Below are 13,892 nucleotides of genomic sequence, written 5' to 3' on the forward strand. Positions count from 1 at the left end.
ACTATCAATCCATCTCAAGAGTATTTTAAAGAACAAGGAGAGATGGAAGAAGAGACTTAGAGGAGAAAGGAGAAATAAGTGTGTGCCTGGTTTCTTTTCACTTTCCCTATACAGTTTATGACAGGTTGTCATTTGGAGGGGTCCAGGATGGGCCGGGATGGGCCTCATCCCCTTTATGTAGTTTGTTTGTTTATTGAGACAGAATGGCAGTTGCACAATCTAGCTCACTTCAGCCTCCAACTCCTGGGATCAACCTGTCTCAGCCTCCCAAGTAGCTGGGACGACAGCATGCACATGGCTCTCAGCTATTTTTCCTATTTTTAGTAGAGATGGGATCTTGCTCTTGCTCAGGCTGGTCTCAAACTCCTGACCTCAAATGATCCTCCTGCCATGGCCTCCCAAAGTGCTGGAATTACAGGTGTGAGTTACCATGACCATCCTCCTTTATGTATTTTATATAAATATATCCAGAGTCAGAAACATTGAACTGAATCTCTGTGAGGAACCATGGCCATGAAGGAAGAGAAGGAGCACAGGCCTAAGGAGAAACGAGTAACCCTGTTAACACCCCCGGGGGCCTCATGCAGCGGCAGTGGGACCTCAGGGGACAGCACCAAAGGAGAAGATAAGCAGGATCAAAACAAGGAGAAGAAAGAGGCTCTGAGCAAGGTGGTAATTCGAAGATTACCTCCCACTTTGACCAAGGAGCAGCTTCAGGAACATCTCCAACCTATGCCTGAACATGATTATTTTGAGTTTTTTTCTAATGATACTAGTCTGTATCCTCATATGTATGCCAGAGCATACATCAACTTTAGAATCCAAGAAGACATTATTTTGTTCAGGGATCGCTTTGATGGTTATGTATTCCTTGACAATAAAGGTCAGGAATATCCTGCTATAGTAGAATTTGCACCTTTTCAAAAAGCTGCAAAAAAGAAGACAAAGAAAAGAGATACCAAAGTTGGGACTATCGATGATGATCCAGAATATAGAAAATTTTTGGAAAGTTATGCCACAGATAATGAGAAGATGACATCTACTCCAGAGACACTGCTAGAGGAAATAGAAGCAAAAAATAGAGAACTAATAGCTAAAAAGACAACCCCACTTTTGAGCTTCCTGGAAAACAAGCAGAGAATGAGAGAAGAAAAGAGAGAAGAAAGAAGGAGGTGAGAAATTGAAAGGAAAAGACAAAGAGAAGAAGAGAGGAGAAAATGGAAAGAAGAAGAGAAACGGAAAAGGAAAGATATAGAAAAGCTAAAGAAGATTGACAGAGTTCCAGAAAGGGAAAAAATAAAGGATGAACCAAAGATTAAGGTACACAGGTTTCTGTTACAAGCTGTGAATCAGAAAAATCTGCTCAAGAAGCCAGAAAAAGGAGATGAAAAAGAATTGGACAAAAGAGAAAAAACCAAGAAATTGGACAAAGAGAATCTGAATGATGAAAGAGCCAGTGGGCAAAGTTATACATTGCCCAAGCAATCTGATAGTGAACTTAAAGATGAAAAGCCAGAGAGATTTGAAGAGGAGACTAGCAGAGACTACAGGGAGAGAGAAGGGGATTATGAACGAGAGCAGGAGCGTATGCTTCGAGAAAGAGAGAGGCTGAAGGGCAAGAAGAAGAGCACCGTAGGCAGAAGGAGCGTTATGAGAAAGAGAAGATTTTTAAAAGAAAAGAAGAAGAAATGAAAAAAGAGGAGCACTTCGGGATAAAGGAAAGAAGAATGAAAGTACAGAATCAATAGGCAGCTCAGACAAAACGGAAAAGAAAGAGGAAGTGGTTAAGAGAGATGGCATAAGAAATAAGGATCGCCCAGCAATGCAGCCTTACCAACCAGGAGCTCAAAGCCGAAATCGACTCTGTCCCCCTGATGACAGCACCAAGTCTGGAGATTCAGCAATAGAAAAAAAGCAAGAAAGTGGTATTAGCCATAGAAAAGAAGGAGGAGAAGAGTGATAAGTCCGAATGGCCTTAGGTGTCCTGACTGTCTAGGCAGCCAAAGAGCAAGTGTTAAGCAATCCAGAAATGCCTTCAGGGCAAAGGAATAGAGAGAAAGAAAGGGAGTCGCTGTGCTGGTGGGATACACTGCAGAGGAGTATGTTTTGCGTTAAAGCAGGAATCTGATTGCAGGTTTAGAATTGGAAGTACAATTTCATTGTTTTTGCAACTTCTATAAATTAATTTTAACATGTTAGAAAATGATGGCAAGAACATGCATTATAATTTACAGGAAGGAAATGTCAAGTGAGAGCTTAAATATTTATGACATGAGAAAAAAAGAGCTGGTTCTACAATCAAAAGATGTTAATCCTGGATTGAATTTTCTTAATTTGGGTGGAGCAGAGTCACTTCGAAGTCTTGTTCAGATCTAGTTACATTGCATCCTTGGTTGTAACTGTTGACTTTGTGTAGTGTAGAAGTAACAAGCATGTCATTGTTGTACAAGTACAGTGAAGGATAGAACAAATTTTGTTGATGCAGAAATTTAAATAGTCATGTGAGGTCTATATCCAGTGTCCTAAAGTTTTAGGATTAATTTTAGTTTTCTGTTTGCTTATATGAGCTTACTGTAAAGAATATTTTTAAACATCTCATTTTGCCTTTGGCATTTTTTCTATTAGGTAAAATATAGTCGTCGTTTGGTTCTTGACAATCCAGTCTTCGTTTTATCTTAGGTCTCATGTACTGAGTGCATATCCTCTCCAGGAAGGAAACTGCACCAAAATCTGTTTGTAGTAGCAACTTTTAGTCTTCATTTGTCTTGTATTAATGTTAATAAATATCAACTGCACTAAAAAAAAAAAAAAAGAAAAAGAAACCATTGGTGGCAGCTCTTCCAACATTTATTAAAAGTAATTTTTGTTCCAAAATATTGTTTCTACTCTTGAGGTAACATAAGTCTGTTCAAAATAAAAAGATTTGAGTCGTGAAATACTTTAAATCAGGGTTAGGTTCTGTGAGCCTCTGGTCCAAACATTTTCGACACTTTTTTTTTTTGTAGAGACAGAGTCTCACTGTGCCGCCCTCGGGTAGAGTGCCGTGGCGTCACACAGCTCACAGCAACCTCTTAACTCTTGGGCTTACGCGATTCTCTTGCCTCAGCCTCCCGAGCAGCTGGGACTACAGGCGCCCGCCACAACGCCCGGCTATTTTTTGGTTGCAGTTTGGCCGGGGCTGGGTTTGAACCCGCCACCCTCGGCATATGGGGCCGGCGCCCTACTCACTGAGCCACAGGCGCCGCCCGGTCCAAACATTTTCATCAACCAGTTGATGCGTAACTTTCTTTTATGGCTGTGATTTCTTTTCTATTTAAAGACACTTTAATATATCTTTCTTTCAAACTTACAATTACTATTCTTTATAATAAAAATATTTTAAATATAGCATTTTTGTGTAATGTACTCTATTGCTACTATGCTACTTTAACTCTTTCCCTCCACACACACACAGTGTTCACATTCAGTAAACGCTCTGTGGTACTCATATGTAGTAAACACATATTCTATGCAGTACTGCAGCCATGCACATAAAGATAGTCCTGGGAAAAATCACTAAAGTTTAAAATTCTGCTTTTGATGGTGCTACAAGATATGTGATAGGACAGTGCACTATGTGATTAAACTTCTTAACTTTGTTCCCAAGAAGACAAGGAAGAGGTGGATGAACTTACTCTGCGGCAGAGGGGAACATTTACCAGGCTGGCACATCAGCATGTAGCAGCCCTACCACAGGAATCTGGGTGATAGAGATAGTGTCAGCAATTTTCCTTCCTGAACTGGCTTGAAAAATTTTGTGAGCCTTGTCTGTTGGGCTTTTAACCTCAAAATTTTAGGTGTCCCAGCAAAAGGGACACCTTAACTCAGTGGAGGTAAAAGAATGGGATTTTGCAGGCGGCGCCTGTGGCTCAGTTGGTGGGGCGCCGGCCCCATATACTGAGGGTGGCGGGTTCAAACCCGGCCCCAGCTGAACTGCAACCAAAAAATAGCCGGGCGTTGTGGTAGGCGCCTGTAGTCCCAGCTACTCGGGAGGCTGAGACAAGAGAATCGCTTAAGCCCAGGAGTTGGAGGTTGCTGTGAGCTGCGTGAGGCCATGGCACTCTACCGAGGGCCATAAAGTGAGACTCTGTCTCTACAAAAAAAAAAAAAAAAGAATGGGATTTTGCTTTGGAAAATTTTTCAATAACATTACATGGATACAAATGTTTTTCATTCCATGGATTGCTTTGTAATGCTTAAGTCAGGGCTTGCAAAAAGTATTTGTCCAATGCCCAAATACTGTTCAGTGTACCCATTAGGTAGCCTTTCACCTCATCTCTCCTTGCCTGATTTCCCCTGAGTTTTACTTCCATCTGTGCATGTGTATGCATATCAATTTGGCCTGATTTAATAGCAATCAGATGTGGTGTTTGTTTTCCATTCATTAGACACTTAGGGTAATGGTCTCCACTTCCATCCAGTTGTTGCAAAAGGCTATAGATCAGGGGTCCTCAAACTGTGGCCCATGGGCCACATAAGGCAGTGTGATTGTATTCGTTCCTGTTTTGTTTTTTTACTTCAAATAAGATATATGCGGTGTGCATAGGAATTTGTTCATAGGTTTTGTTTTTTTTTTAAACTATAGTCTGGCCCTCCAACAGTCTGAGGGACAGTGACTTGGCCCCCTGTTTAAAAAGTTTGAGGACGCCTGCTATAGATAGATCACTTCCAACTGAGGGTTAAGTGGTAATCCCTCAAGGGCACAGCTAAATGGATTTTACAATAAGGACATTTCCTTTGCACTTGCAAAATGACTTTGCAGCTCAGAAAGCCTGTGCTGGAGCTGTGGTTTGAGCATGGGAAATACATCAAGTGCAAATGTGTATTCAGTGAAGCTCTCACTTCTTGTCAGCATAGGAAATGTATACAGTGACTTCATATTATTCTGATTGAAACAAGGTTAGCTTTTGTTGAAAAGACTTTACTGTAGTTTAAGCTTTGCATATAAATTTTGCTTTGCCTTATAACTTTAAGTTTAATTCATGAGGAGACATTCAAGTCTGAAGCAAAGACTAATTTCCAGATGTATTCAGTGATGGTGGTTGAAGAACAGTTCTCCTCATTGAAAAAAGTTTTATTGTTGGCCTTGAGTTTAAAAAATCACATTAAACTTTACCATTACTAAGCAACTGAACTGCTATGTGGTGGGGCAACTCTGAAATTCACTTCCTGTTTCTGACAAAATGCATGGAACTGACATTGGTTAAGTCCATGTGAATCAATAGCTCATTAACATATGATAGATTCAAATATTTTCCACAAAGTACCTGCTGTGATAATGTATTCCATGAGTTTTCTAATTTTTCTGACCATTTTCTGTGAATAGTGAGGAGTGCTTTGTCTGCTAATAATGGTTTATCATTTTTATCACAGCTACAATGTCATTACATACTGAACACAAGGTTTTGCCATCTAAATTGTAGATATCATGTGCTCTGATGTGTTTTAAAAGCATAGCATTTGAAGTCTCCTGTTCTCTGTTCATATTTTGGCATGATGAATACACATGGATACAAAAAATTAAATACAGGGCACTCCTGTGGCTCAGTGAGTAGGGCACCAGCCCCACATACCAAGGTTGGTGGGTTCGAACCCTGCCCAAGCCAAATTGCAACAAAAAATAGCCGGGCGTTGTGGCGCCCATCTACTCAGAAGGCTGAGGCAAGAGAATCACCTAAGCTCAAGAGCTGGAGGTGGCTGTGAGCTGTGATGCCACAGGGCAACAGAGTGAGACTCTGTCTCAAAAAAAAAGAAAAAATTAAATACAGTGCCAAGGTATGGACGTATCATGTCACTCAGCTGGCTTTCAACTTAGGACTGCAGGGGCTGCGATGTGTGAGTGCCACAGGCTCACTCTGTCACAACTGAGTAGCGGCCACAGACCATAAATAGTATATAAAGGAGAGTGTGGCTACATTCCAATAAAATGTTTTTTATGAAGACTGTTTAAATTTCAAGTAAGATTCATGTGTCATGAACTATTATTCATCTTTCAATTTTTCAACCATGTAAAGAGTAAAAACTGTCTGGGTGAGGTGGATCACACCTAAAATTGTGGCACTCTGGGAGGCCCAGGTGGGAGGATCACTTGAGCTCAGGAGTTGGAGACCAGCCTGAGCAAGAGTGAGACCCCATCTCTACAAAAAATTAGTAGGGTGTTTTGGAAGTTGCCTGTAGTCCTAGCCATGTAGGCAGAGGCTGAGGCAAAAGGATGGCTTCAGCCCAAGAGTTTGAGGTTGCTGTGAGCAGTGACATTGCGGCACTCTACTTACGCAGGGCAATGGAGTGAGACTCTTATCTAAAAAAAAAAAAAAAGTAAGTAAAGTGTAAAAACTGAGTCAGATGTGATGGTTCACACCTGTAATCCTAGCACTCTGGGAGGCTGAGGTGGGTGGATTGCTTGAGTGAAGACTTTGTCTTGAAAAAAAGTATAAAAACCATTTTAAGTTAATGGGCTATACAAAAAGAGATGGATGTGGCTACAGGTTGCAGTTTGCTGGTGCCTAAAAACTTATTACAGTTGACGGTCATAACACTATACTACTTCATGTAAATAGCAAGAATATCACAAGTTTATGATGTGCTTGGTGAAATTTTCTCATGCTTGACATTCATTGAATATCTTTATCTGTGGGTTTGTAGTTTTCAATAATTCAGAAATATTTCAGCCTGTTTTTCTGTCCCTGTATACCTCTTTCAAGCCCTTCAATTATATGTGTATTAATTAGTCCCTTTGAAGTCATCTTACAATTTTTTTTTTTTAGTTATTCTTCTGAGTTTCATTTTGAATAATTTTTTTTGGTGGGCGGAAGACAGAGTCTCACTTTGTCACCTTTGGTAGAGTGCCGTGGCTTCACAGCTTACAGCGACCTCAAACTCTTGGGCTTAAGTGATTCTCTTGCCTCGGCTTCCCAAGTGGCTGGGACTACTACTATAAAAGTAGCTGGGACTACCAGAGTGCCTGGCTATTTTGTTGTTGTTGTCATTGTTGTTTGGCAGGCCCAGGCTGGGTTTGAACCTGCCAGCCACGGTGTATGTGGCCAGTGCCCTAGTCACTGAGCTATAGGCGGCAAGCCCATTTTGGATAATTTCTACTGCTACATCTTCCAGAGTCCTAATCTTTTCTTCTGCAATGTCTAATATGACTTTAGTCTCATCCAGGGTATTTTATGTTAGAATTTATAGTTTTTATCTATTTTGGTTATGTTAGCATGTATTCACGTAATACAGTAAATTAATGCTTTCAAAAATTGGTAGGCATGGTGGAAAAGCAATGGGAGCACTTTTGTTCTCAAGTAAACCTCCATAACTGTGACCCAGGGGATAGAGAAATGACTGCTGCTGTGGCCAATGATGCTGCCTGCAGTAGTACCTCAAGGCCACAGACCTTTAAAGTAGACACTGGAACATGAAGTCCAGCTGCAGCAGTTATGACAGAACCAGAATGCTTTACCCAAATACACCCAGCACACACCACATACACATGCGCGCACTCACATAGGTGGGTTCATGTGCGTGTATGCACACAGCTGTGTAAGTATTCCTCATATAATTAGTGCTCATCATTTAGGATTCAGATTGAAAACAATATCCACAGCTAAGCCTGTTCTGTTCTCTCACAGTATGTTGTTCCTTGGTTATATCCTCACAGTACTTGCAAAGATTACTACAAATTTGCTTTCTCTCTTATCAGATACAAGCTCTGTGAGAAAAGTATCACACTCATTTTGATACAATGTGCTTTCTTGCCCCGACCCGCAGGGAATTCAGTGGGGACCTGGGGGACAAAAGGGTCAGTCGAATGAGGGGACAAGAGACACGAAAGAATGAGAGCAAGTCAAGAGTCTGATCAAGCTCCGAAGAGTTTATTTTTCAGCTGGACTTATAAGCATTCAAATGAGGAAGTAACTAAGGGCTATTCCTAGCAGGGCGGGGAGGGGGCTAGTTTCTGAAAGATTGCTAGTGGCAAGTCCCTAAGGCAGGTGGTGGTGCATTTCTGAGGAGTTACGCAAGGGGAAAGTACCATTGCTGTTATGGCTGAATTCCTGAGAATAGTTTGCTCGTAAAACCGCAAATCAAACAAGCTAGCAAGGGGCATTTTTGTGAGGTGTTTTGGCTCCTGGCATCTACTCCCTTTTAGTTTTTAAATTTGTTGGGGTCTGTCAGTCATCGGCGTTGAGGAGAGGGCATTAACCTTTTGGGGGGAAGTATTGACCTGATTCCTCCTGTGGGCATAATGACCGCATGATAAGTTTGAGCGCCTTTTGGGGAGGAGAGGAGAAATTTTTATGACGCTAACCTCTATGCAAATCAGGTTTACTTCCAAGGGACTCGGAGAGGCTGTTTATGCCTTCCCTCTGCAGTATCTTTATTGCACCCCGTAAAAAGGTACCCAGGTTGTACTCACATAGGATGGTGAGTCAACGTGCATAGCTCTGAGTGCTTACGCGGTTCCCGGAGGAATATCTTTGTTGTTAGGTTTGGTGAGACCCCGGTCTGCAAGGTCGAGTCTATGATAATGAACTTGAATAGGTTTTGATGCCAGGGAGTCAATCTGTGATTTGATAAAATTTATGATTTTGTTAAGAATAATGGGTCCAAGGGTGACTATCAATAGCAAGCTAATAAGGGACCTGCAAGGGGCATGAGTAAGGAGTACATGGAGGATTTCCACCACTCATTTGCCTCAGAAGAAAATTTTTGTTTTTGTAAATCTAAGCTAAGCTTATGAAGTTTGTTAATCTGTGTTTCTACTATGCCTGATTCATTAACAAAGTAACAACATTCCTCTTGTAGAAATAGACATGTTCCTCCTTTTTCGGCGGTGAGGAGGTCCAAGGCTCGTCTATTTTGTAGGGTTACTTGGGGAAGGGGGTGCAAGTTGTCTAAGCAAGGTGTTTTCTTGGTTTTGAATCTGGGTATGAAGGGTGGTTTGGATTTGTACAAGGGAACGCCATATGAATAGCTTGCTGGAAGGCCAGGAGCTGTATGAGGTAGGGTACATGGCGCCTTTGACAGGGGATGTCCATCTATTGTCCCATGGATCTTGAATGATAAGGGTGTAGTGGTCTTGGAAGTAAAAAAGCTTATGGGGGCTATTGTAAGGAAGTGATCTAAGGGAATAACTTGAATTAGGATATTGGATTGGGTGAATATTGCAGTAGTAATAGGGACAGCCTACATTTTGCATGTACCAGTAATCTTTACAATTACGATCGGTTTGATCGTACAAAAAAACATAGATGTGGGCGGGGATGCCATGTTTGGGTTTTAAAGTCAGTCAAATTAAGAAAAATGGTAGAACTGCATCCAGAAGGCGGGCAGTCAGCAGTGGCTAGGAGGTGGTCGAAACCTTTTTCATCAGTCGTGTTTTCGGTTAAATAGAAGCGCCAAGCAAAGGGCTTGGTGACCGCTGGAACAGGGTGGCCTAGTGCCGGGAGGTAGAAGATCAGGAGATAAGGCAGCATCATGGATGGAAATCCGTGGTTCTGGAAGGGAAAGGAGAAAGATAATCTCAGGGAGGTTCTTCTCCCTGGATTTTAGATTTGTTATCAATTTGTTTTACTAATCTTTCAGGCAGCCATCTGGCTGCATTTTCTTTGGCATCAAATAGGCATACGGATCCTCGGCCCCAGATAAGAATTGGGTCTGGGCTGTTCCATTTCGAGGTGAGTCGATCCTTCCATAGAACTGTGGCATAATTGTTATTTGTTTCTGGGTGCCAAAGGCGGTCAGCGGCAGACTTGGCCTGGGCATCCATATTTAAAAAATTAAGGACAAATAGGGCATGATGAAGAATGTTTCTTGGGGATCCTTTTGTGGGGTATAATTCTCCCTTTTTTAACTTGTGAAAGGTATTTTTAAGGGTTTGATGAGCACGTTCAACGATGCCCTGTCCCTGAGGGTTATAAGGTATGCCAGTAATATGTTTAATCTGCATTTGGTGGCAAAACTCCTGAAAGTTTTTTCCGGTGTATCTGGGGCTGTTGTCAGTTTTGATGATTTTAGGTTTGCCCATGACTGAGAGACAATTAAGGACATGGACGATAACGTTTTTGGAGGCTTTTCCAGTATGGAGGGTAGCAAATATAAATCCACTGAAGGTATCTATAGTTACATGCAAGTACTTGAGATTGCCAAATTCAGGGATGTGTGTAATATCCATTTGCCATATATCATTAGGAATTAGACCTCTGGGATTAACACCTATATGAGGGGAGGGTAGTAGGGTGACACAGGCTGGGCATTGTTTAACAATTTGTCGTGCTTGTTCCCAGGTAATCTTAAAGGCTAGCCATAGGGTTTGGGCATTTAAATGATGTAGGGCATGGCATCGCTGGGCTTCTGCAATAGGGTCTACAGAAATAGGGAAGGTGAGGCGTGTGGTCACATCAGCACAAGCGTTTCCTTTGGCGAGATGACCGGGGAGATCAGAATGGGTGCGAAGGTGTTCAAGATAAAAGGGGTAATTTCTGGAGTTGATTAATTTTTGGAGGTGGATAAAAAGGGGGGTGGCATTGGTGGAGGGTTTAATATAGGGAATTGTCTCAAGGAGAGGAACTGAATGAGCAATGTAAGCGCTATCAGTATATAGATTAAAAGGATGATTAGTTAAGGTTAAGAAAACTTGAATTACTGCATAAAGTTCTACAAGTTGTGCTGATTTAAAAGGAGATTGGACAGTGGTGGTTTGTCCGTCTATGGTGTAGGCAGCAAGACCATTAGAGGAGCCATCGGTAAATACAAGGCATGCCTCAGGAAGTGGTTGAAGGGAAGTTATTCTTGGAAAAATAAAAGGGTGAATTTTGCTGAATTGGAGTAATTTGTCGGCAGGGTAATGATTGTCAATTGCACCAGAAAAAGATAAACAGGTAATTGGCCACTCATCTGTGGTTTGTAAGAGCCAGTTTAGCTGGTCTTTTGTATAGGGTAATATTAACCTGTCAGGATCCTTGCCGAAGAACTGACGACTTTGTTCACGTCCTAAACGGACAAGGCTGGCAACTAAGGTAGCATAAGGGACGAGAATCTTGGAAGGGGAAGCAGGAAGGTGGGTCCACAAGAGAGGACCATGTTGCCAAAATACTCCAGTAGGGGTATGAGGTGTGGCACAGATAATGAATGAGAAGGGTTTGTCATAAGAGATAAAAGTGACCCCTTGGTTCTGGATGGCCACCTCAACAGTTTTTAGGGCTGTTATCGCTGCAAGGGTTAAGGAGCGGGGGGAAGAGGGGTTAGGATTGCCTTTAAGGATGTCAAAGAGGAGCTTGAGGTCTCCGGTGGTAAGTTTGAGATAGGGTCTAATCCAATTAATATTGCCTAAAAGTTTTTGAAAATCATTCAAGGTTTTTAAATGGCTGGTTCTTAATTGGAGTTTTTGTGTGCTGATTTTCTGATGGTGGAGCTCAAATCCTAAATAAAAATAGGGGTCTTTTAATTGAATTTTATCTGGGGCAATTTGGAGGCCTCGGTCTATTAATCTCTGTGAGAGTTGCTGACTACATAGGAGTACTTGGGAAGCATCTGCTCCTGCTAAAAGGATGTCATCCATGTAGTGAATTATATAGATAGTAGGCCATAATGTTTGAAAAGGGTCAATAATTTGGGCTATAAACTTTTGCCACAGTGTTGGGCTGTTAGCCATGCCTTGAGGTAGAACTTTCCAATGGAAGCGAGGCATGGGTCCTTTGAAATTAGTTACTGGTAAGCTAAATGCAAAGCGTGCCTTGTCTTCGGGATGTAAAGGAATGGTAAAGAAGCAATCTTTGAGGTCAATTATAATCTTATAAAATCCAGCAGGGATAGCCACAGGAGTAGGCAGACCTGGTTGTAAAGCCCCCATGGAAAGCATTGTTTTATTTATTTCTCTTAAATCTTGCAGTAGTCTCCATTTGCCGGATTTCTTTTTTATGACAAAAATAGGAGTATTCCAAGGGGAAGTAGTAGGCTCAATATGGTCGGCAGCAAGCTGTTCCTGTACTAACGTTGCTGCCGCAGTTAATTTTTCTGTAGTTAACGGCCATTGATCGACCCACACCGGTTCATTGGATTTCCAAGTAATCTTATCAGCGTGGGGTACAGGAAGGTCAATAGCCGTCAGGGTAAATTTTCTATGCCTAGTCCAGCGCAGTTAAGATTTGTGGTTATTTGAATGGGCTCTTTTATTCCTTGGGAATATTTCCCTAATCCTTGACCAGCGCGAAACCCTTGTTTTAACATTTGGTGGGTGATGGTTTCGTTCGGACTGCACATAGTCTTAGTTGGGCAAGGATGTCTCTGCCCCAGAGATTGACTGGGAGGCCAGGCACAACATAAGGTTGGATAGTACCAGTGTTGCCTTCCTCCTCTGTCCATTTGAGGATTTCAGCACTCTGTTGGGGGTTGGAGGTTTGGCCGATACCCCGGAGATGGGTTAGGGAAGTAGTGAGGGGCCAGGAAGGGGGCCAGTATTTACCAGTGATTACCGTGGCATCTGCCCCAGTGTCAAGTAATCCTTCAAAATTTTTGCCGTTTAATTGTAACTCAAGGAGGGGTTTTTCTTGTGTGATCTGTCTGACCCAATAGGCATCAGAGGAACCGAGGTTATGAGTACCCCAGGTTTTTAGAGAATAAGGATGGTTGGAGGGCAAGAGGGGAAGTAATATTAGCTGAGCTATTCTTTGGCCTGGGTGAATGGTTATAGGGCCAAGGAGGAGGAAGCAAGTGTTTTAATTTCTCCAGCATAATCGTTATCAATGATGCCGGGGGAATAGCAAGGCCTTGTAGGGTAGTACTGGCACGGCCAAGAAGAAGTCCAAAAGTGTTGGTGGGCAAGGGTCCATAAACCCCAATAGGGAGGATTTGGATGCCCATTTTCAGGTGTTAGTATTGCACTGGTGGAGGAACAGAGGTCCAGTCCTGTGCTGCCGGCAGTTGCTCGGGAGAGGGAGAAGAGGCTTGGACTTGAGGGGGCAGGTTTTTGGGGACAAACCTGATAGCCCCAGGGATTTGTTCCTGTTTGGGGGCCAGGGGCTGGCCCCGTAGGAAGTTTCCCTGCTTCTGAGGTAAGGGATTGCCCTGGGCATCTGTTTTGGAATGGCATTCGGACGCCCAGTGTTTGCCTCGCTTGCATCGTGGACAAAGAGAGGGAGGTATGGGTCGTTCGGCCTCAGGGGAAATGCAGTCTCTAGAAAAGTGTCCTGGTTGTTTACAATTAAAACAAGTTTTTGGGTTGTTTCCCTGAGCGAATTCTTTAAGGGTGGCCCCAATAGCGAGTCCCATGGAGTGAGCGGTGCCGATACCTGCACAAAGTTTAATATAATCAGAAATGGTCTTGCCGCTGCGGTGAGGCCATATGGCGGCTTGACATGCAGGGTTTGCATTTTCAAATGTGAGATGTTTAATGAACTCGCTTTCATTTTCGTGCTGGCCGACAAGTCTCTCAGCCGCATCGGTAAGGCGGCTGATGAAATTACTATAAGGCTCGTCAGGGCCCTGTCGAATGTTAGCCAAGGAGGTAGTTGCCGATCCTTTTGGGAGGGAGCTTTCTCCATGCTTTGAGGGCAGCATTCTGTATTTGGGCTAGGAGGCCGGGGGAAATTTTAGCTTGTATAATGTTAGTATCATAGGGACTACGTCCCATAAGTTTATCCCTAGTCCATTTCTTGGAGGTCTTATTTTCAAGATTACGGGCTGCTGTTTCTTTGCAGTTATCAGCATATTCGGTTCTCCAGAGGACATAATCACCTCCAGGCAGGGTGGTGCGGGTTATAAAGAACCAGTCATTTGGGGTGAGCCACTGCTCGCTCAGAGATTCAACTATAGATATGGTGAAAGGGGCTGTGGGGCCATAGAGGGACACAGCAGTTTTTAAT

General features: G+C 42.7%; 1 pseudogene across 1 annotated transcript; it reads left to right on the forward strand.

Moving 5' to 3' along the window:
• The first annotated feature begins 512 nt into the window (after window positions 1-512).
• Window positions 513-2,361, forward strand: LOC128596161 (regulator of nonsense transcripts 3B-like; annotated as a pseudogene). The gene has a single exon (XR_008383083.1). The product of XR_008383083.1 is annotated as a regulator of nonsense transcripts 3B-like (transcript).
• Window positions 2,362-13,892: the final 11,531 nt, after the last annotated feature.

Source organism: Nycticebus coucang, chromosome 10 (assembly GCF_027406575.1).
Source record: "Nycticebus coucang isolate mNycCou1 chromosome 10, mNycCou1.pri, whole genome shotgun sequence".
In the NCBI taxonomy this organism is placed as follows: domain Eukaryota; kingdom Metazoa; phylum Chordata; class Mammalia; order Primates; family Lorisidae; genus Nycticebus; species Nycticebus coucang.